Source organism: Macaca nemestrina, chromosome 14, assembly GCF_043159975.1.
Source record: "Macaca nemestrina isolate mMacNem1 chromosome 14, mMacNem.hap1, whole genome shotgun sequence".
Lineage (NCBI taxonomy): Eukaryota > Metazoa > Chordata > Mammalia > Primates > Cercopithecidae > Macaca > Macaca nemestrina.
Window position 1 is genome coordinate 91,183,391 of NC_092138.1, and position 24,399 is coordinate 91,207,789.

The 24,399-nt window shown below is 47.1% G+C and overlaps 2 long non-coding RNA genes across 2 annotated transcripts in view; both read right to left on the reverse strand.

Annotated features, from left to right (window-relative positions):
• The window catches only part of LOC139358210 (uncharacterized), a 162,814-nt gene extending 139,765 nt beyond the window's left edge, over positions 1-23,049 (reverse strand). The window contains exons 1-2 of the long non-coding RNA XR_011612825.1: positions 22,869-23,049; positions 2,336-2,389 (exon numbers count right to left, since the gene is read on the reverse strand). This is a non-coding gene — a long non-coding RNA (uncharacterized lncRNA). The remainder of the gene's footprint in view (positions 1-2,335; positions 2,390-22,868) is intronic.
• Positions 23,050-24,074: 1,025 nt separating this feature from the next.
• The window catches only part of LOC139358207 (uncharacterized), a 1,110-nt gene continuing 785 nt past the window's right edge, over positions 24,075-24,399 (reverse strand). Inside the window, exon 3 of the long non-coding RNA XR_011612818.1 lies at positions 24,075-24,339. This is a non-coding gene — a long non-coding RNA (uncharacterized lncRNA). The remainder of the gene's footprint in view (positions 24,340-24,399) is intronic.

Consider the following 24,399-nt stretch of genomic DNA (forward strand, 5'->3'; position numbering starts at 1 on the left):
TGTTTATTTCTTTCAGAACCGACATTTTAATTTTCCCAAGCAGGCGGGAAAAATGATATGCATAAAAATAATGACAAATATTAAAAGTCTCCCAAATATGGGACCGAGATCACCCGCGTAATCCTAAATTTAAATGCACTCACGATCGCAGCCACATTAAAGGCCTGATAAGCCAAATTAGGTTCCATGTAAGCATAATTAATCTTTTTTTTCAATGAAGATATTACAAGGGCATTAATTTGAATCCCAAAGGCCTTTGGGAAATTGAATCATATAGATAAAGCAAATATTTGACCTTTTGCCGATAATTACTATTTAAAAAAATTCACAATGCAAATGAACACCAAGTAAACCTTGGGTGTTACCCGGCCCTGCTGAAATAAAATTCTTTATAAATATTCAGCAAGCAAAGAGACAGGTGTTCTACTCTATTCAGCCTCCCAGCTTTTTATTTCAAATTTGGAAGCATAAAACTCAAGCCAGGGGTCCTGATGTTTATTAACAAATAATTGAACGAAAATTGGCCAGGACTGATTATGTCAAATTTGCAAATTATCTGTTATCATTAACAGGTTATTAAATTTCAAAAGATAGTAAGCAATGAACTCTCTTTTCCTACAGCAATGATCCCAGGGCCAGCGTTAAATGGGGCTAAGGCTTGTTGAGGTGAATGACTTGCCACTGTTGGAACAGTCCTTCCGTCACCTCTGAGCCAGGTCCTTGGGTCCCTGGGCAGGATGGGAAGGAAAAACCTGCATCAGTCCCACCACCCTTCCCTTTTGGCCACTTGGCCTGGAAGAAAAAGCAGAGGCCTAGGACCAAACCCCGGTCCCACAGCTCATAATCTGAAGGACGCTGGGCATCTCTGGGCTGGGTTTCCTGGGCAGTTAAGGAGTAGAATCAGACCAGTGGTCATGGCCCATGGGAATATGAAATGAGATCCAGGGTTTTGAATGCTAATGCCTGAGGCATAGGCTTCAGAGTTGGACCAACTTGTGTTTGCATTCTGGTTATCACACTGATGACCAGGTTTCCTAAGTTTCCTGATCTGTAAGATGGGTCTATAGTACCGTCAAGGTATCCTGAGGTTCTTGTGAAGATGAAATAAGAGCTCACAAGATGCTGGCAGAGAGTAGGTGCTAAGCTGCTTCTCTGTACTCCCAAACAGAGAATAACAGTGGTGCCTCGGTCCCCTTCCCAGTTTCAAGACATACAGCATCTCTGAAGCCTGAAGCAGCACTGCTTGGGTCTAGAAAGACACAATCCCTCCCAAAGACTGTTCCTGCAGCTTCTGGTGCTAACCCCTCTCCAGAAAGATGTCGCTGCTGCTAATGACTAAACAACCACTGCTACTAACAACTAACACTTGAGTGCTAGCCTGTGCACTGTTCTAAGAGCTTTGCATGGATATTTCGGTGAATCTTCTCTAACAATTGTATAAAGAAAGACTGCTATTATCACCATTTCAGATGAGGAAACAGACCCAGAGAGGTTACAGAAACCCGTGACCTGGTAGCACCAGGGTTCAGGCCCTACACTCACATGTGGGACTGCCATCTACACAGTCCAAGAGGCCAGGCTAAGGCCAAGCCACATACCACTGCCACCATGGTCCTGGCCTCCCCTTCCTCTCTCAGTGGACACAAACATAGGAATTCGCCCCTCTCCAAAAGCAAAGGCCTTTATGTCTACCAGCCCACCACGGCATATGCCCCAGAGTCTCCACCTGCCAGGCCTGCAGCTCCAGGGGCACTTGTCCATGTGACACAAAAGGGCTGGCCTGAGGATCTACCCTGTCCCCTGTACCACCTACACTGTAGTATGGTGCCTGCCTCTGTTTCTTTCTAAGACTGAGTTACGGGAGATAGACATGGCCTGAGTTTGGATCTAACTAGTGCTTCCACGAGAAAATCAGATGCAGGGAGAGAAAGGCAAGAAAGCAATAATGATGCTTTCATGTAGCCACGCCGCTGCAGAGCAGAGCGACCTGCTTTGCCTGGGCGCAGCTAGGCTTTCAGAAGGGACATTCTGCCCTGACTTTGAAGGATGAGTGAGGTACCCTGGTGGAGCCGGGGAGGAAGAGCACTCCAGCGGAGGAAACAGCGGGAACAGAGAGGGAGGTGCATAGAGCAAGTGTGGGGGTTAAGGGACAGCCGCCCGCCAGCACCTGAGTCACTCTTTATGTGAAGGTTTCTGGCCCCAGGCTCCCTTTAGCCCAGAGCACGGCCACCAGGTCCTCAGCCTCACCTCTATATCCATGGGGCTAGCAGGATCCAAAGCTGGCCCTGGCTCAGAGCCACGCGAAGGGATGCATTCTCCCCACAACAGTATTCACCTTTATGTTCCAAGCTCTGTCCAGGGCATCATTCAAAGCCTTCACTCTCAGGGTCTACAGAGAAAGAGGATATTGACCTATTGAGATTAGATAACAAAGCTCCACCAAACCCACTCCCTTCCCCCAGCCCCAGCAAGGCAAGTTCAGGGTCCTCAGCTCCTGGGAAGTGTTTACAAAGTCATCTTCCCCGTCATTATTACACCAGAGTTTTCTATTTATGTGATTACAGCAGAATTGAATCTGGCCAGGTGAAATTAAATTTGTGTATTTCCGCAATCATACAATCTTCAGACACTCAATGTCCTAGTCCCAATTAGCCTGCCCTGATCTAGAAGGAGGGGGCGATGTCCTTATTGACAAGAGGGGAATAAAAACTCAGAGCCTGGAGTTCTCAGTGATTGACCAGCTGTTCTGAAATGAAAATCCAGGGCATTTCCGGGTACCAGGAGGAGAGCCTCCTGGGCAGGGATGTGCCAGGGGAGCTCTGGTTGCAGAGGGCAATTTGGTTATCCCACAATCTGGGGCAGTTTCCTGGGGCTAGGCCTTCAAGCCTGGCAGAGGCACATCCACAAGGATATATTTGTCTTGAGTCAGGCAACTACTTGACTGTAGGTTGCCAGGTGAGCACCACAGCCAAGAAAAGAACCCAAGTTAAACCCTAGATTGTGCCTGGACCCACTGCAGGTCCTCATCTGCCCAGCTCCTAATGCCTGTGCTCCTGCAACTTCAATTATCTCACCAAATACTTTGCTCGTGGCTTCATCTGCACCCTTAGCTTTGATGACCACCTAGACTTCTAGGTGGTCTTCACCCCGGACCTCTCTCTCGAACTCCAAATGCAGGAAGCCAGGCCTCTGGGCATCTCCACTTGGATAACCAAGATGCCTCCAATTGAACATGGACCAAAGAAGTCATCATTTTCATTTATTGAGAGCTGATATATGCCAGGCACTGTTCCAAGGACTTTACACCAAAAGAGTCCTATAACCACTGTTATAATCCCCCTCTTACAGATGAGGAAACAGTTTCTCTCTCTTTTTTTATGAGAAGGAGTCTGTCTCTGCTGCTCAGGCTGGAATGCAGTGATGCAACCTCAGCTCACTGCAACCTCCGTCTCCCAGGTTCAAACGATTCATCTGCCTCGGCCTTCCGAGTAGCTGTGATTACAGGCATGCACCATCACGCCTGGCTACTTTTTGCATTTTTAGTAGAGACAAAGTTTCACCATATTAGCCAGGCCATTCTCAAACTCCTGGGCTCAAGTGATCCACCTGCCTCAGCCTCCCAAAGTGCTGGGATTACAGGCATGAGCCACGGCGTCTATATATCTATATATAAGATTCTTTGGAAAAAGAGAAAATCAGTGAGCTGCAACCATGTCTTCTCCAACTCCATAGATGCTGGCCTGTTGCTTCAAAGGAAATCTGAAACCAGCCCAACTTGTTTCTTGCTGAGTTACCTCTTCGATATTTTGCTTTTTCCTGTCCGGATCCTTGCAAGCTACTTGTTTTTACTTTTTTCCTTGTATTTCAACACATAGTCCAGGATTTATCCAAGCCAGGGTCTCCTTCCATTGGCTTTATCAGGAAGGAGGGGGCTTTCTTAACCTGCATAGCTGATCTTTAATTTCTGCTTTGAGGGGGTGCAGTGGCTCTTCCCTGTAGTCCCAGCAATTTGGGAGGCAGATGCAGGAGGATCACTTGAGCCCAAGAGTTCAAGACCAGCCTGGGCAATATATCAAGATCTTGTCTCTACTAAAAATGATAATTAAAAAAAAAAATTAGTCAGGAGTGGTGGCACGCACCTGTAGCCCCAGCTACTTGAGAGGCTGAGGCAAGAGGATTGCTTGAGCCCAGGAGTTCAAGGATGCAGTAAGCCTTGATCACACCACTGCACTCCAGCCTGAGCAACAGACCAAGACCCTGTCTCAAAAATAAACAACATTTTAAGGTTGGGTGCAGTGGCTCATGCCTGTAATCAAAGCACTTTGGGAGTCCCAGGTGGGCCAATCACCTGAGATCAGGAGTTTGAGACCAGCCTGACCAACATGGCAAAACTCCATCTCTACTAAAAATACAAAATTAGCCAGGCATGGTGGCGCATGCCTGTAATCCCAGCTACTCAGGAAGCTGATGCAGGAGAATTGCTTGAACTTGGGAGGCGGAGGTTGCAGTGAGCCAAGATAGCGCCACTGCACTCCAGCCTGGGCGACAGAGTGAGACTCCGACCCAAAATAAATAAATAAATAAAATAAACAAAATTTTAAAATTTCTGCCTTGGGGCTTATAGTCCTGTTCTTCCTCAAGAACCACCATAATATCTGTTATCGCCCCCAAAGTTTCTGTCTTTATCCTTTTATTCTGCCTTCAAAGAGAACTTAAGATTGTCCTCTGCATCTCTGATTTGATTTTCCATAAAGTCGATTTCAACACCAATGTTTCCAAGGATGTTGTAATGATTCTATAGCCTTTTAAATCCCTTGTAATCCTTCCTTATCTCATCCATCTCTCTTTATATTTCATCGAAGTATCTGTTCATGTCGGCTTAACCCTCCTTAAGATTTTCTGCTGCAATTTCTTAAGAGCCCAGCTTCGAGTGAAGGTCCACACACAACTCTAACATTTTCTTCTGGATCTGGAGAAAACACTTTTCAGAGGTCTAGTCATATTCTGAGTTTTGAATAATATTCTCATTCATTCATCCAGCAATATTTTTTCACGGATCCCAAACCATTTCTTCAAGAAGAATCTAAAACAACACTGACTTACTCATCCAATATTTACTAAGCATCATGATGTCCCAAGCACTGCACAGAGTGCCGAAGAGGCTCCACCACACCTGCCCCACCATCGCAGATCTTCTCTGACTCTGTCCTCCTGAGAGCCTCCGAGGTGCCAGCTCCCAGGCTAGTTTACAGAGGCCCAAAGGCTTCCATTTGATACAGATCTTCTAGAAATAATCTTTTCCTGGCTCTTGACTCTCTTTGAAATATTGAATTCATCCTAACCACAATCCCCAGAATGCCCTTACCTAATTCTGGATGTCCACTATCAAGAGGTCTGGCTACTCACTGGCCTGGAGAAATATGAAATGTGTTTCTTGTTGATCTGTGCTACTGACTAAATGTACGTGCCTCCCTCAAATTCACAAGTTGAAGCTCTCATTCTAAACAAATGGAATTTGCAGGTAAAGTCTTTAGGATGTAATTATGAATAGGTATAGATAAGGTACTGAGGGTGGAGTCTCCATTATGGAATTTGTGGGGTTTTCATGCTTTGTTTTGAGACAAGGTCTTGCTCTGTTGCCCAGGCTGGAGTGCAGTGGCTCAGTCGTGACTCACTGCAGCCTTGACCTCCCTGTCTCAAGCCCTCCTCCCATCTTACGTTAGTACTCACACTGCTGTGAAGAAATACCTGAGACGGGGTAATTTATAAAGGAAGGAGGTTTAATGGACTCACAGTTCTGCACTGCTGGGGAGGTCTCAAGAAACTTACATCATGGCAAAGGCAAAGGAGAACAGGCACCCTCTTCGTAGGGCGTCCCAGCAGGACGAGTCCCAGCAGGGGAAATGCCAGACCTTGTAAACCTATCAGATCTTATGAGAACTCACTATCACACCAGCACGGGGGAAACCACACCCATGATCCAATTACTTCCACCTGGTCCTGCCCTGGGTTATGGGGATCGCAATTCAAGGTGAGATTTGGGTGGGGCTACAGAGTCAAACCATATCACACCTCAACCTCCCAAGCAGCTGGGATTACAGGCGTGCCACCATACCTGGCTAATCTTTTTTTTTTCCTGTTTGTAGAAACGGAGTTTTGCTGTGTTGCCCAGGCTGGTTCTTGAATTCTAGAGTTCAAGCAATCCGCAATCCTCCCACCTTGGCCTCCCAAAGTGCTGGGATTACAGGCATGAGCCACTGCACCTGGCCAAATTGATGTTTTTATAAGAAGAGGAAGAGACCAATACCCCTCCCTCTCTGCCATGTGATGATATGGTGAGAAGACAGAAGACAGCCATCTATAAGCTAGGAAGAGGGAACTTACCAGGAACTGAATTGGCCAGCACCTTGATCTTGGATTCCTCAGCCTGCAGAACTGTGAGAAATAAACATCTAAAAGTCTGTTGTTTAAGCCTCACAGTTGGTAGTGTGTTATAGCAGCCCTCTGACTAAGATGGTCTAGGTGGAAGTGCTTCAAGGGCAGGGACCAGATCTGTCTTCTGCACCTTCCACAGAAGGGCCATTGAGTCCTGGATGGGACCTAACTGAATGCTCTAATCATGCAGGGGAATGAAAAGGTGACATTTGCTGTCCTTTTTCAGGTCTGGATTTGCACAGCTAATTCCCAGGAGATAGTTCTCGTCTCCTTGGGGACAGAGGCAGCTCTCTTCTTGAGCCCTCCCTCTCCTTAGCTGTTGAGGCAGAGACCAAAGAAAGTGTGGTCAGCCTGGATCTTGCAGTGAGGAGGGGAAACCGAGAGTAGCCGGCTCCAAAGTCAAGCACATTTGAAGCAACACCGATAGCAGCTAAGGGAGGCGGCTGCTGACAGCCAGATCCCAGGCCTCCACCTCCTACACCAAAGCTCCCCGCACTGCGACCTCCCTACTTTGCTCTAGTGCTTGAGATCTTACCAGAACAGAACTAGCAGAGGCTTGGGAAGGGCGATGACTGGGGGGAGGAAGGGATGGGGAGGGAAAGAAGGCAGGGGGAGGGGAGGAAGGGGGGAGGAAGGGGGGAAGGAAGGGAGGGGAGGGAGGGAGGAGGAGGGGGGAGAGAAGGAGGGAGGGAGGGAGAGGGAGAGAGAGGGAGAGAGAGGGAGAGAGAGGGAGAAAGAGAGAGAAAATTTGTGGTAAGAGAAGCAATTCTTAATCTTCTCAGAGTGAGGAAGGCTATCCATACCAAATGGTTAGGATACAGAGGGCCAAGAATTGGCACAGTTCCTGCCTTTGAGGAACATATATAATAGAAGAAAAAAAACAGAACAACACATAAACAAATAAAATGTATGCATGCATATTTGATTATTTTAAAGGTGCACCAATTCTACATGCTTTATAGCAGCACAGGCTGGGCTGTATGGGGTGAAATTACATGAGGTCTAGAATTTGTTACTCAGGTGCATCCCTGGGGACTAGCAGCAACCGTTTCACCTGGGAGCTTGTTAGAAATGCAAATACTCAGATTTTGCCCCAGAACTACCAAATCAGCATTTGGAATTTAATGAGATCCTCAGGTGATTCGTTAGCACATTAAATATTGAGAATCACTTCTCAATATTCTACATGTTCTAACATGTAGAATCACTTCTCAATATTTAATGGTGGTGGGAAGAGCACTGATTTCACAAAGAGAAAAAGGAAAAGAAATCAGGGGAAGTAAGTCAAGTAGAGAGGAATATTGATAGCTGTTATATACCCAAAAGAATATATATCATTCTATTATAAAGATATATGTGGCCGGGCGTGGTGGCTCACGCCTGTAATCCCAGAACTTTGGCAGGCTGAGGTGGGTGAATCACAAGGTCAGGAGATTAAGACCATCCTGGCTAACACGGTGAAACCCTGTCTCTACTAAAAATACAAAAAATTAGCTGGGCGTGGTGGTGGGCACCTGTAGTCCCAGCTACTCGGGAGGCTGAGGCAGGAGAATGACGTGAACCCAGGATGAGTAGCTGGCAGTAAGCCAAGACCATGCCCCTGCACTCCAGCCTGGGTGACAGAGCAAGACTCCGTCTCAACAAAAAAAAAAGATATATGCATGTATATGTTTATTGCACCACTATCCACAATAGCAGAGATGTGCAGTCAACCTAAATGTCCATCAGTGATAAAGAAAATGTGGTACATAAACACCATGGAATACTAGGTAGCCACAAAAAAGAATGAGATCATGACCTTTGCAGAGACATGGATGGAGCTGGAAGCCACTATCCTTAGCAAACTAACACAGGAACAGAAAACCAAACACCACATGTTCTCACTCATAAGTGGAAGCTGAACGATATGAACACAGAGGAACAACGCATACTGTCGGGAAAGAGGGGAAGTGGGGAGAGGGAGAAGTTCAGGAAAAATAGCTAACGCTTGCTGGCCTTAATACTTGGGTGATGGGTCAACAGGTGCAGCAAACCACCGTGGCAGACATTTACCTATGTAACCTGCACATTCTGCACTTGTACCCCAAAACTTATAATAAAAAAGAAAATAAAAGAAGTTGAATTGGCTCATGGTTCTTCAAGCTGTATAGGGAATCATAGCAACTTCTGCTTCTGGGGGGGACTCAGGAAACTTACAATAATGGTGGAAGGCAAAGAGGAAGCAGGCTCATCTCATATGACCTGAGCAGAAGGAAGAGAGAGAGGAGGGGGAGGTTCACACACTTTTAAATGACCACATCTCATGAGGACTCACTCTCACAAGAACAGCACCAACAGGGAAATCTGTCCCCATTATTCAGTCACCTCCCAACAGGCCCCACCTCCAACACTGGGGATTCAATTGAACATGAGATTTGGGTGGGGGACACAGATCCAAACCATATCACTGTTGAAACTGGATCATGGGCCTCGGGATTTCACCATACTAGTCTCTGCTTTTGTGTCTTTTAAAATGTTTGAAGTAAAAAAAATAAGCAAAAATCTACCAATGAATTGACAGGGGAAACCTGAGCAAACCATGGTCCAAGACAGCAGAACTTACCCTGGGACTTCCAGAGAGGCTAAAAGAAGGTCCAGGCTCCAAGTCGCTAATGCCAACAGCTATGCTGGCCTTGGGGATGGGGACATCATCAGGAGATTTGTCAAGGGGCTGCACTTGGGATACTGGATACGTGTAGCCTCAGAGAACAGAAGGCACTGACGCCAAGCAGGATGAATGAGAAAGATGCAGCTCTAGGTGAGATTTTTGGCACTCCAAAGATAAACAGAAAATTTTGGGCCAGGCACAGTGGCTCATGCTTGTAAACCCAGCACTTTGGGAGGCCGAAGCAGGCGAATCACTTGAGGTCAGGGGTTTGAAACCAGGCAGGTCAACATGGTGAAATTCCGCCTCTACTAAAAAAGAGAAAAATTAGCAGGGCGTGGTGGCAGGTGCCTGTAATCCCAGCTACTTGGGAAGCTGAGGCGGGATAATCGCTTGAACCTGGAAGGTGGAGGTTGCAGTGAGCCGAGATCGCGCCACTGCTCTCCATCCTGGGCGACAAGAGCAAGACTCCATCTCAAAAAAAAAAAAGAGAGAGAGAGAGATAGAAAATTTAAAATGCTTCTGGAGAGCAAACACACCACCTACCAAGGTTATCTACCCTACCGAATGCTGCAGGAAATAGCAAGGCCTCTATCTTAAATGCCTAGGGCTGCTGTAATCAATGACCACAGACTTAATGGCTTAAAACAACACAGATTTATTCTCTTACATTTCTGGAGGTGAGAAGACTGAAAGGAGTTTCATTAGAGGGAAACCAAGCTGTCCGATTGCACACAGTCCAGAGGCTCCAGAGGAGACTCTGCTTGGTTTCCTGGCCTTTTCCAGCTTCTAGAGCTGCATTCCTTACATTCCTTGACTCCTGGCCTCTTCCTGCTTCAAAGCCAGCAGTAGCACAGAATATTGCTTCAGTAGTCATGTCATCTTCCTCTCTAGACGAATCTCCCCCAACCTCCCTCTAGTAAGGACACTTGGGATTACATTTAGGGCCCTCCTGAATAGTCCAGGATAATCTCTCCCTCTCAAGTTCCATAATCACATCTACAAAGTCCCCTCTGCCATATAATGTTCACAGATTCCAGGAATTAAGACCTGGATATTTCAGGGGACCATTCAGCCTCCCACAGCTTCTAATTCCAAAGAAAAGTAGTTTTACCCGGGGTTCTATAGTTCCACAGTTTGGAAAACAGTTAGGTGATTCATCAACAAATTAAACATAGAATTACCATACAATCTAACAATTTAACTCTTAAGCATCTACCCAAAATAACTGAAAGCAGGCTGGGCACAGTGGCTCATGCCTGTAACCCAAGTACTTTGGAGGGCCAGGGCAAGTGGATCACTTGAGTCCAGGAGTTCAAGACCAGCCTGGGCAACATGGTGAAACTCCATCTCTATAAAAAGTACAAAAATTAGTTGGACATGGCCTGTAGTCCCAGCTACTTGGGAGGCTGAAGTGGGAGAATCACCTGAGTCCAGGAGGTTGAGGCTGTAGTAAGCTGTGATTGCACCACTGCTCTCCAACCTGGGTGACAAGACCCTGTCTCAAAAAAAAAAAAAAAAAAAAATTGAAAGCAGAAATTCAAACAAATATTGATACACAAATGTTCACAGCAGCACTATTCACAATAGCCAAAAGGTGGAAACAACCACAATATCCATCAATTGACAACAGGATAAATAAAATGTGGTACATCCATACATTGGAATATCATTCAGCTGTGAACAAGGAATGAAGCACCCATACATGCTACGACCTGGATGAACCTTGAAAACATTTTGTTACATGAAGAAGCCAGACACAAAAGGCCACATGTTATATGATTCCCTTCATATTAAATGTCCACAACAAGCAAATCCACAAAGATAGAAAGCAGATTAGTAGTTGCTGGGGGTGGTAAGAGGGAGGAATGAGGGGTGACTGCTTAATGGATGGAAGGTTTCCTTTTAGGGTAAAGAAAAAATTCTGGAACTAGACAGCAGCGATGAGTGCATAGTATTATGAATGTGCTTAATGCCACTGAGTTATACACTTTAAAATCATTAAAATGGCAAATTTGGCAATAAAGAGAAAAAGAGTAGACACAGGAAATAATGATATCTAAGGATAAGTTAAGATCAAGGAAAGTGCAAACCAAATTATAAGAGAATCTGCTGACCCTGATATTTAGAACATTCCCTTTGAGCAGTAAGGGTTTCCAGACATAGAATTGATTACATTCTTGTCTCTACAGGCCTAATCACATCACTTGGTTCTGCAGTTAATATTTCCATAATCTAAAGTATATAAATGATATTTTTACTGGGCTTAAAATTTTAGAACTAACCTATAGAGAAATCATGAAAGACCATTACGGTAACAGAGTGAATATAAATGTTATGAACCTTGACAATGTAAGAATAATTATTTAAGAAGAATTGGATGCAGATGGAAAACACAGAACAAAGTGTAAGTACATGGACTTCTTTATTTTTCATAGCAGAGATCAATACTTACAATTCAAAAGAAATAAATCAAGAAATAGATACTTAGTAGGTTATTAAAACTTAAAAAGGCAATCAGTAGACAAACTAAGAATAATGTCTGTAACTGCAAAATTCAGTAAGGGACAGGAGAGTTGGAAGGCAATAAAGGGTACTCAATTTCTCAACTTCCTTAGCCGAAAGGCAACAAGTACTGTCCAAAGAAGGTGAGTCAAGAAATAGAACTATATTTAAAGCTTAAATTGTTGATAGACATCTGTTTCTGTTTGGTGAAAAAACCCCTCTTTCCCTGGGGATACCCATTTGCATGTGTGAGGTAGGGCAGACCTGCCCTTGTGGCCATAGGAGTGGTCACATGACCCATCCTGGCCAATCGGAACCTTCCCTGGGACTTTTTCACCAGCACTGTTGGGGAACATACTGACTTTAGGCCAGCATTGTCAAGTCAGGAGAATGGTACCCTGGGGCTTTCTGTATCCATCTGCCTGCTACTGGACATGAATCTGCATATAGACTGAAGCAACATCAGAGCTGATGACATTATTGAATTCCTGGATGTGCCTGAAGCTCATATTATTCTTCAGATTTCTGTTATCTTACCCATTGAATTCCCTCCTACCTCTTTTTTTGAGAGAGAATCTCATTCTGTCACCCAGGCTAGAGAGCAGTGGCATGATCTCAGCCCATTTGCAGCCTCAACCTCCTGGGCTCAAGTGATCCTCCCACCTCAGCCTCCCAAGTATTTGGGACTACAGGTGCATGCCACCAGGCCTAGCTAATTTCTGTATTTTTTGTAGAGACTGGGTTTCATCATGTTGCCCAAGCTGGTCTTGATCTCCCAGTATCAAGCAGTCCACCCATCTCAACCTCCCAAAGTGCTGGGATTATAGGCATGAGGCACCATGCCAAGCTTGAATTCCCCATTCACTTAAAAAAAAAAAAAAAAAAAAAAAAAAAGGCTGGGAAAGACATTTGTGCTAATCCAGGGAATCTTCTAGGAAGAAGAGGAGTTCACCAGCAAGGAACTCCAGGAAAAGGTGTTAGAACCACAGCCCAAGTGGTGACCCTAAGGCTTTCAGGATCAGACCACCAACGGTTTTCAGTGGCCAGAACATCTCCTGGTAGAGTGATGGTCACAAGGGATGTGGCCAAAACTCGACATTTGGACGGCCAGCCAAAAGTCCAAATCCTGCTAGGAGCTATGCAACTTGGACAAACTTCTTAGCATCTCTGATCTTAGCCTTCTTGTTACCAAAATAGAGATAATACTATCTACCCCCATGGTGTTGTTGAGATGGTGAAATAAATTAGGAAAAGGTACTTTATAAACCATCTGGGGTTTATTTTTTATGATGATTAGTTCAGTTCCTTGGTCAAACTACTTCTGTTCTCTGACCACAGATTGCATCTTACCTAATTCTGCCCAACCACCCCACAGATATATGCCATAATGCCCAAGTGGTGAGGGTGAGGGAGTGTGAATGACTCACTGCAGCCCCTTCCAATCACTGGAAAGAAAACAACTGCCCCAGGGATCACGGGTCACTCAGCTAAAATTGTCACCATGTTCGCCTCCTGCTTCTCCCTCTTCTTCCTCATAGGTATTTGCTCTTCTGGTCCTTTCTCCCTTTATTATTTTGCACTTATAAATGCCATCCTCAGCCGGGTGCTGCGGCTCACACCTGTAATCCCAGCACTTTGGGAGGCCGAGGTGGGCAGATCACGAGATCAGGAGTTCGAGACCAGCCTGGCCAACATAGTGAAACTCCATCTCCAATAAAAATACAACAACAAAAAAATCAGCCAGGCATGGTGGCGGGTGCCTGTAATCTCAGCTACTCAGGAGGCTGAGGCAGGAGAATTGCTTGAATCTGGGAGACGGAGGTTGCAGTGAGCCGAGGTCGCACGACTGCACACCAGACCCGGCAACAGTGAGAGACTCCATCTCAAAAATAAAAAGAAAAGAAAATTTAAAAATAAATAAATAAATGCCATCCTCATGCAGAAACAGGGGATTTTTGAGGGAGCAGGGTATGATTCAGGTGGTCTGTGCCTCTGGATATGGTAAGAAAAACCACCGTGGAAGGAATAGTAATGGCTTTCCACTAAGATAGTGTCACTTACGAATTAAGTGGTGTCAGGCTCCTTTTGTAAATTTTTATGGGTTTTATTTTTTCTTATTGTAAAAGTAATATTGTTTTTATAATATTTTTATTGCAAGTAATATAGGTAATATTGTTTATTGCAGCAAACACAGAAAGATAAAGAAGGAAATAAGTCACCCGCAATCCCACAGCCCAGATTTAAACCCGGTTAACATGTTGGTGGACTCTGTTCCATTCAGTTTTACTAACACCCCTGAAATCATATCACATATTGCATCCTGCTTTCTCCACTCAACATTATATTATAAGCATATCTCCATTTCATTAAAAATTCTGAAGTTTTTTTTGGTCAGCATCATACTCCAGGGTACCAAAATCTATTTAGTCAAGCAACTATTATTGAATATTTTAGGTACTTCTAGTTTTTCACTACTGATCACTCAGCATAAATGTTTTCATCAGTTCAATAAGAGGCTTTAACCATTTGTATGCATTGTCATAGCTGGTACATTTAGCCTTGCTGCTCTCTTGGTTCACAGTAACACATCCAGGATGCCAGGTGGCCAGTCCCAAGGGTGCCAACACCACCCACACACGAGACAGTCCCCCTTACCCAAAGGCGAGGTTGTTTTCCAGACCTCCTTGCCCTTCCTCGCTTCCTCGCCTCACTGAAGGCCGTGCCAGTTCTCCCTGATAGATCTCCCCCAAGTTGTGTGTCTCTGGCAGCAGAAGCTGTGGTCTCTGCTCTGTTCTAAAAGTCTCTGGGTTCCTTATGCAAATAATTCCCCTCCCTCTCAGCTCACAGTTCCAGAAGATAAACATGTAGTTCTCTAAATCCCCCCCAAATCAGGTCTTCCACTCTAACCTAAGTAATAGGTGCCTACTGATTCTGCATAACTGAGCCACTCCCGCCATCTGTCTTCCCTACAAGGGAAAAGGGCACCAGAGGAGGTTAGAGGGCCAGGAGGGACCAGCCAGAAAGATCCTGGAGGGAGTGTCCCACCCTACAGGTCAGGAGATGAAGCTCACACTGGGGGAAGGGTGGCATGGCTCCACATTCACGCATTTTCTCACGATCTGTGCCCCTGTCCCACAGATCATATCCACCACATCTGGTTATTCCAGGGTCTGAGCTAGGAAAGAGGGAGCCTGGGCTCTAATTGCAGCTCTGCCAGTAGTGCACTTTGTGATGCTGGGAAGTACCTTTCCCTCTCTGGGCTGTCAGGAGGAGAAGGGTGACCAAAGGATCCTCAAAGGCCCTCCAGGGTCTGTTGCCTGAGCTGGAGCCCCACAAAGAATATTCTATCTGCAAGAACATGTGGTGAAGGGCGGCAGCCTGCTTCCCAGGGTCTCCCCAAGGCAGGGGCCGCACTGAGGAATACACCCATTTCTTCCTCCTCAGCCTTTCCATCAAGGGCCCTAGGGCATGAGGCTCACAAAGCACCTTGGAAAGCAGTAGGCTTGAGGCCAAAAGGCGAGGTGGAGACAGCTATCTCAGTGACCTCCCACAAACAATGGGAATAATGGTCACAGGGCTGTTGCGGGACTTGCATGAGATGACAGAAGAGGTAAAAATTTCAAGGAGTGAATGCTTCTTGTCAGGAAGACCCAGGAGCCAGCTCAAAGGGGCTCCTGCTGGCCAACCTTAGACAATGTGGGCATCAATATAAGGAATGATAGTCATGGATTATAACTCACAGACTCAGATAAAACTGTGAGTCTGTACAGATGGAAATAAGTGAATTAATTGAAAAGTTAAATTGAAAGTTTGATGTAAAAGGGGATATTGTCGTAGTTTCAAAGCACCTCCACAAAATAATCACTAATTACAAAGGTAAAAGAAGTAACAGACACCATCTACATCAAGTGATCAAAATGAACACCGTAGTAATGCAACATATCCAAACTCACACCACCTGGTAGAAGGTAGTGAGACGAGGTATGGCTTCTGGGATACGCTTCCTCAGAAGCGTGACCTGGATCTGATCGTGAGGAACCATCAGGCAAACCCAGATGAAGGGACATTCCGGGAACTAATGGCAAAAATGTCAAGGTCATGAAAGTTTAGAAAAGAGTGAGGAACTGTTCCGGGTTGAAGGAGCCTAGAGACGGCTACGTGCAACGCTCATGATGCTGATCCCAGAAAGAGCGAGGAACTGTTTCAGGCTGAAGGAGACTAGAGACATGATGGCTGGATGCAACACATGTGATACTGATCCCGGAAACAGTGAGGAACTGTTCCAGGCTGAAGGAGACTAGAGACATGATGGCTGGGTACAACACACATGATACTGATCCCGGATCCTTGGGCTGTGAAGAACAATTATTGGGATGTTTGGGGAAACCTGGGTGGAGTCTGAATTAGACAGTAGTAATGTATCAATGTGAATGCTCTGATGGCAATGGTTGCTGTGTAGGCAGCCTTTGAGACGGCCCCCAGTGAACCTCACCCCCTGTATTCACTCCCTTGACTGAGAATATGGCAGAAGAAATGGGGAGTCACTTCCAAGAGTAGGTTCCAAAAAGACTGTGGTCTTTTTGACTGCTATACTGTGGAAAGCCCTAAGAGGTTTTCCCATCATGGTGGTGAACAGAGGCCCTCAGCCCAACAGCCCAACAGCCCAACAGCCCAGGAGGAACTGAAGCCTCCTAACGACCAGCTGGCTCACTAGCTTGGACGTGGGTCCTTCAGACTCAGTCAGGTCAGAACGACTGCAGCCCGGGCCGACAGTGTGACCGCATCTCATGGGAGTCCCCCAGCCACTGGCTAAGTTGTGCCTGCGAAACAATCAATGCTCTTTATTTTGGGGCAAAACAATCAATGCTCTTTATTTTGGGCTGCTAACTTTGGGGGTCATTTGTTACACAGCAATAGGTAACTAATACAGTTACCCATTATCATATGATTATGTAGGAGAATGTCCATATTTGTATGAAAGACACACTATTCAGGTGTACTGAGGTATCAGATGGTGCATAATTCTCAAATGGTTCAGGAATAGAAAGTTTTTTTTACCATATCTGCAACTTTTCTGTACGTCTAGGATTGTTTCAAAATTAAGACATCTATTGTAAAAAGAAGCCATGTGCCCTAGGGACATGAAGGAAAGGAACTCTGTTCTGGAAAGTCACCACTCAGGGTACAAAGGAGTAGACGTAATGGTGGGACTTCAGACATTGTGGTCTCTTTCTAAAATACAAACCACCCTCCTGCCTTAGACCCTCCAATGACTCCTGCTATCCTCAGGATAAAGCCCAACTTCATGAGCCTGGCATTCAAGGCTACCAGGCCCTCCCCATGGACGGCACCCAGCCTGCCTCGTGTGTTCCCTCTAACACTTCACATTCCAGACAGTGCCCATGCAAGCAGCTCCCAGAGGCCATGCTGTTTCTCCCCTTTGTGTTTTGCTCTGCCTCGAATGCCCCACTCCCCTTCTTTCCTAGACAATCCCTAATCAACCTCTGAGACTCCCCTTAGGAGCCACCTCCTCCACATCCCATGTATCACCAACCACCTCTCCTTCCCCAGTCACAGCACAACAAGTAGCACATGTAAGAAGGGTCCATCTCCTCCATCTGACTGTGAGCCCAGCAAGGGCCAAAGCCCTATCCAGTTCCCCATAGGCACTCAGCACCCAGCCAGCCCCAGCAGAGCACACAGTAGGTGCTCAGTTTTAAGAGCCCACAGCCTGACCACGGCATGGTTAGGGGTGGGAGGCCCATAGTCACACTCCACGGGACCACCTGCTCCAAAACTCAGAGCAGCGCAGCCTGGAGTCAGTGCTGGGGGCCCCGGACACAAGTCCCCAGAACTAGCCTCCCTGCCATGGGCCCTTAGACCCGGCACTGCCTTGCAAAAGCCCCTGGGGATTTCAGGCCCTGCAAAGGAGCAATTTGTACTTCAGGCTCGCTAATGAATCCCTGAACGAAGGAATTAATTACTGTCTGTCAAAATTAGACTTCTCCCTTCCTTTGAGATGCATCTTCTTTTTATTCTTAATTAATTTTTAAAATTACGACGTCAGTGCAAAGTGTAATTTATTTTACTTTTAGCGTTATTTCTCTGATAAGCAATTTCATTTTATGCCAGGCACCCTCCTCGGCGCCACTTTGTCACGTCAGCTCCCACTTCGAGGGGCTGTGGCAGACCTCCCAGAGCAGGCATCGGAGGCCTCAGATGAGCTGCTCCCCCTCCTGGGCCTTGGTCTCCCCGCTGAGAAATGAATGCATGGCACTAACCAGCTTCCGAGGGCCCTTCCAGGCTCACAACCCACTGTTCCACCAGCTTATCCCTCCCTCCGTCGCAGGATCTATGTGAGGCCTGTGACCTCATGAATGCACAGCCCTCGAGCATGTATCAAGTGCTTCTGCACTTTTCATAGCACGGATCCCTCCACAAAAACCCTTTTAAAGCCAAGCCTGTCTTCCCCATTTACAAGTGAGGAAACTGAGGCTCACAGAAGAGAAATTGCTAGGACATATTGGAAAAAATTCTCCCAACCCAGGCTCTGACTCTAGATCTTCACCCTGGTACTTAGATGGGGTCTGTTGCAAATGGTGACTTGGAGGCCTCTGGTAAGACCCAGATGCTGCCTGGACAGGTCCTACATGACAGCATTTGAGACTGCCCAGTGCTCTGGTAAATGTCTCCCCGCTCCCACCCTTGCATGGGGATCTGCTGCCCTTAACTCAGCTCCCCACACTCTACCCTAGCCAGGAGTCCAAATGAGAGGTGCTTGCTTCACCCAGGACCCTACTCTCAGCCACGAGGGTGCTTCCTGAGTAGGCTCACAACTCGGTTTGAGCCAACTGGCTCCTTCCCTGGGACTGTTCTCACAGCTGCAGGCAGAGAGCATTGTCCTCTCTGGTTACGAAGCTGAGAAGGTGCGAGCATGGGCCGAGCCTGGTGGCTCATACCTGTAATCCCAACACTTTTGGGAGGTGGGTGAATTCCTTGAGCTCAGGCGTTCAAGACCAGCCTGGGCAACATGGTGAAACCCCGTCTCTACAAAAAAATTCCGAAAAAAAGGCTGAGCAAGCGGGGCACGCCTGTAGTCCCTGCTACTTGGGAGGCTGAGGTGGGTGGATCGCTTGAGCCCAGGAGGTGGAGGTTGCAGTGAGCTGAGATCGTGCCACTGCACTCCAGCCTGGGTGATAGAGGGAGACCCTGTTACAAAAAAATAAAAATAAAAAAGAAGAAGAAGACGACGGTGTGAGCATGGATGCTGCTCCACTAGTGTGGCCCCCACTCCCAGCCTACCTAAGAGAGATGTGAGTCGCCCACAGAGGCACGGAGCGGCATGGAGAGATCCTGCTTCCAGCCCCTTCTGAGGCTGCTGCACCCTTGCCCCTCCCAGTTGGTTACACGAGACACTTAAAGCCCCTTTATGGTCTAACTTCCTTTGAATGAGGTTTCTGTCACTTGTTACCCAAAAGTTCCAAGTGGTACGATTGGGCTCATAGAGCTGGGAGAAAGGAGGGGCTCAGCCTGATGTGGCGGGAACTGTCTCCAGTGGATTGATGCTAAGCCCGGGGGGTGAAGGGGCTAGAAGTGGATGTTCTGCAACCTGGAGATGACTTGTCCCTGCCTCACCCCAGGATGATGAAGCCCTCAGGCTCAGGCCCCACTCCCCATCCGGGCCCATCTCCCACCCTGCCATCTTTCACGCACAGCCTCACCACAGCACCCCGTTATGTCTCATGGGAATGGGATCTCACCATGCTTCTCCTTGCCTCCATGCTTTTGCATACTGGGACCAGGCCAGCCCCTCCTACCACCACCTGCCTACTTGTTACAGACAACACCTCCTCTGGAAGACCCTTCTGGCCACCCCAGAAAGAGTGACTCACCACTCTTTGGTCTGCCGTGGCAGTCAGCCTATTGCTGCTCATAGCACCTGAGCTGGAATTATCAGTGCATGCTGGTCCTCTAGGATGCTGTGAGCTATTTAAGGACCACATATCAGCCTCCCCAGTGCTCAGCACAGGGAGAGTGTCACTCATCAACAAGTATCTACTGAGCACCAGACACCATTCTAGGTGAGCAACATAGAGGAGTCCCTGCCCTCATGGAGTTTATAGTCTATGGTGGGAAAACATGACCAAGGATAAGCATAACACATACAAAAATCACACAGCACGAAGCCAGCTAAGTGGCATCAGGTACACAGGGGCAGGTTGGGATTATGAATAGGGGCAGAAGGTCAGTGTAGTCCTGACTGAGATGGTGACATCAAGGAGGTGAGAGACTAGGCCATGCGGATGTCTGCAGAAAGAGGATTCCAGCAGAGAGAGCGGCCGGTCTTTGAGGCAAAGCATGTCGGGTGTGCTTAGGGAAAAGCAAGGGAGCCCCACGGCTGGTCTGGAGGGAGCGGAGAAGGAGGGGAGAAGGGCTGGTGGCCCCTGAGAAAGGCAGGTCTATTTGGTTAAGAAGCTCAAGAAGTACTTGTTGAACAAATTGAATTGAAATTTGAAAAGATTCTTGTAGTCTAGATAGCAAAAACTACATGAATAATGAAAATGGGGGAACGCCAGTGAAATTTCATGGCTATATGATCAGAGCACAACTAGCGGGAGGACATCTGGGGAGTTCTGAGAAGCAGTGTCTCCAGCCAGGACGCGGGACTCATGTCCATCTTGGGCTGGCAGAGCAGGGAGCAGGAGCACAGGCAGCAGAGGCTGCATTCATTTCCTAGGGCTGCTGGAACAAAGCACCGCACACTCAGCAGCTTGGAACAACGGAAGTCTACTCTCTTGCAGTTCTGGAGGGCAGAGGTCTGAAACCCAGGTGTCAGCAGGGCCGTGCTCCGTCTGAGGCTCGGGGTGGAATCTGTGCCTGCCTCGTGGCTTGTTGTCACGTGGCCATCTTCTCGCTATGTCTGTGTCTTCACATGGTGCCCTTCTCCCCTGTCTCTCCCATTTCTTACAAGGACACCGGCCATACTGGACCAAGGTCCACCCTGCTCCAGTAAGACCTCATCTTAACTAATGACATCAGCAATGACCCCATTTTCAAACAAGGTTACATTCTGAGGTACTAGGGGTTAGGACTTCAACATGTCTTTTGGGGGGACACAATTCAATCCATACCAGAGGCTTAACCTCCCAGGGACCCAATGGGTGACTCTGGTGCTCCACTGGGCCTCTCTGGGCCTCCGTCTGTCACCTTGTAAGACCAAGAGGCTGACATGTCATCCCTCAGGCACGCAGCTTGCGTCTCTCCAGCTCTTTTTGAAGAAACTTCTCTCCTCTTCTCACTGCACCCCCTCTGATCTCCAGCACAGCAGCGTGGGGACAGAAGCTCAGATGATTCCTAACTCTATCTTCACCATAAAACAAATATTTTGAAAAGCTTTTTGATGTCACTTTAATGGAGTGTGGAAAACACTGTTCAACCCCCCGCATTTTTAATTTCATCCTTTTTGCTATTTTTTCTCTTTTAAAGCTTGTGTTTGCTTTCATGTTACACGTTATTTATTTAGTTGCTTGTCAATTAGTGTCTATTCTCCAAGCGACAAGCACATTAGCAGCTGCAGAGATCGGAATTAAAATTCGCGGCCCAGTTGGTGCTACAGTATCTGGTCCTGCCCAACTGAGAAAACAGCACCTCTTTGTCATTTCAAAAGATGACCTTCCTCTCGCTTCTTCCTGTTTCTGGCTTCAGATTTAATTCCTACTGACTCCTCCGTGGTCACTGCATGGATGTGATGGCTTTGAGATGGATTTTTTTCAAATGCACAAAGGAAGATGTGGGCTCCCGTTAACAGCAGCCTTTGATGATGGTTACTGTAAAACAGGAGTCAGCTGGATTTGAATAACACGCTCTGAATTGCCAGCCTGGGGATCCTAACTCATCCAGCCTAATACTCCATGCCTCCCCTCAGCAGTTCAGCAAACATTTAGTGAGGTGACATGACGTAGTAGAAACAGTCAAACAGACCTAGCTCCACTCTCAGCTCCTCGATTTACTGGGGACATGACTCTAAGCAAGTGCATTAACCTCACTGAGCTTTATTTAATCTTCTGAAAAATGGGAGAATTAAACCCAGCCGCACAGGGATGTTGTAAGAACTGAGACTGTGTGTAGAGCTTTGCAATCCGAGCTTCCATGTCTGATTCCTCCAGTGAACCAGAGGCATTTGCTTACATGGGTTAAGCTCAAGGCCAGCAGGACTTTGGAGAAAAAGACAGATGATGCCAAGGCTCCATGGCTCTGGGGTGGAGACAGAAGGAGACTGTCCCCAGCCCAGCTTAGGCCTAAATCTGACTGCCGTTCACTTCAAGGCTGCAGGTAGAAGGCAGAGAAACTGTGATAACCCAGCCCAGGCAGGTTGACTTCAGAACCCAGCGGCAAGGCAGGCAACGTGAGAGAGCAGTATTTTCTCATTTTCTGTTCTCAACATGCTACTGCACAGATCCAGGCAATGCAGGTATTGGTATGACTTTTCTCTGCTCACATCCCCTTTCCACTAGGATCCCCCGTCCTGCCCCGCCCAGTTAGATCCTAATACCAGCTCCCCTCTATCACCCTCCCCTGCCCCGCACTCCAGCCCTTTTTGCCATAACACATTTCCCCTCTAACAGAGGAGACAATGGGCTTGTTTATTACGGTCGTCCACAGCTAGAATCTAAGCAGGGGTCTTTATTTTGTCCCAAGGGCCCGGGACAGTTCCTACTCTATAAATATTTGTGGAAAGATGGCAACCGCAGGTGTTGGGGCCTGACTTAGGGCAGGGCGGGGAGATGCAGTGAGGAGCACAAACCGGAGCCACGTTCAGGAGGAAGACGTTCTTAACTCGCTCTGTGCAGCAGGAGCCTCAGGGGCTCTTTTCAAAAACAGGAAGCCCTGCACCTTGCCACAGACTCATCACACCACAGTCTGTGGGACCAGGGTTCTAATCCTCATGCTGACAAGTCCCTGGTAATTCCAACTCAGACAGAGTTGAGAACAGCCAGGGTTCTCAATGCAACTGTGATGGAGAGATGCAGGTTGAGAAGACACGAGTGCTGATCCCAGCTCTGCCTCCAACTCACAGTGTGATCTCGGGCAAGCACTTGCCACACTCAGGGACTCATTTTTCCCATCTGGACCAGGAAGGGGTTGAGGCACTGGTTTTCATGAGGTGTCCCTTGAAGCCCTACTGTTTGATAGAGGGACCTCAGAGTGGGGGTGAGGCTTAGTGGGCTCCCAAGCACTCAGGACCCTGGGGGCCCCATCTTTGCTTGCCCTAGAGCTGACCCACCTGCTTTGTGTATTGGGGTTCCACATAAGATTTCTTTTTGAACAAAGGGTTCCGATTCACAGGTGTTTGGGAACCACAGGCTGGACACTGGCTGGGACTTGGGAGATGCTGGCATTACCAGCTCTGGGCTCAGGGCTTCACCTTCCCCATCTGTCTAATGTGGGGTGGACCCAATCACCCCGAAGTGCCTTCTCACCTGGGAAGTTGGGGTATTCCAGTTTCATGGTAGCAGGAGCGTTGCGAGGAAGAAAGAGAACTGGGTGAAGACAGGAGACAGTGTCTGCAGACGGACAATTACCATCACACAATATAACACTCTAATGGCAGAGTCTTTTATATGAGAATAGACATTATGGAGCACAGTTCCATCAAATGAATATAATAGACTTGTTTTATATTACAATGCACACTGTAATTACACATTTCAATAATTCCTTCAATACATTACATAGAAGCATTCTGAAGTAATGGAGTCCTGGAACCACATATAATAACACGCCTAAAGGGAGACCCTGTAGGTGGTGACAGGCCTCCCAGCTGGCAGAGAGAAGCACGACCTCCTCCAGCCCTGGGCCACATGGCTTCTCACTGTAATCTCTGGAGACTCTCTGGAGGAAGTGCTTGGTCCAAGCACTTGCCAATTGAGAAGAAATCCCTTCTACAACATCATCAACAGCTAGCAGGCAGCCTCTGTCACATATCTCCAGGGATGGGGAGCTCACTACCTCACAGGTTATCTATTCAGTGGCCCCTGTCATTAAGAAATTACACACTACAAGGCTGGGCACGATGGCTCACGCCTGTAATCCCAGCACTTTGGGAGGCTGAGGTGGGTGGATTACCTGAGGTCAGGAGTTCAAGACCAGCCTGACTAACATGGAGAAACCCATCTCTACTAAAAATACAAAATTAGCCAGGCACGGTGGCCCATGCCTGTAATCCCAGCTACTTGGGAGGCTGGGGCAGGAGAATCGCTTGAACCCGGGAGGTGGAGGTTGCAATAAGCCAAGATCGTGCCATTGCACTGCAGCCTGGGCAACAAGAGCGAAACTCTGTCTCAAAAAAAAAAAAAGAAAGAAAGAAAGAAATTACACACTACAAGCATATGCATATCATCTCTAAATTCATATGATCATACTTGTACTGACTGAGGCATGAGATTCATTTACTACTGCTGTCATAGCAAATTAGCACAAACTTCGTGGCTTAAAACAACACACATTTATTATCATCTTACAGTTTCATAGGGAGAAGTCTGACACGGGTCTCACTGGGTTAAAATCAAGGAGTAGTCAGGACTGTGCTCTTTTTCTGGGGCCTTTAGGGGAGAATCTGTTTCCTGCGTTTTCCATCTTCCCAAAGTCACTTATGTTCCTTGACTCGTGGCCCCTCCCTCTGCCTTCAGCCACTCTCTGACACTTTCCCTGGTGTCACATCTCTCTCTGGCCACAGCTAGGAAAAGTTCTTCTCCCTTAAGGAATCATGGAATTAGAGTGGACCTACCTGGATAATCCAGAAAGATCTCCCATCT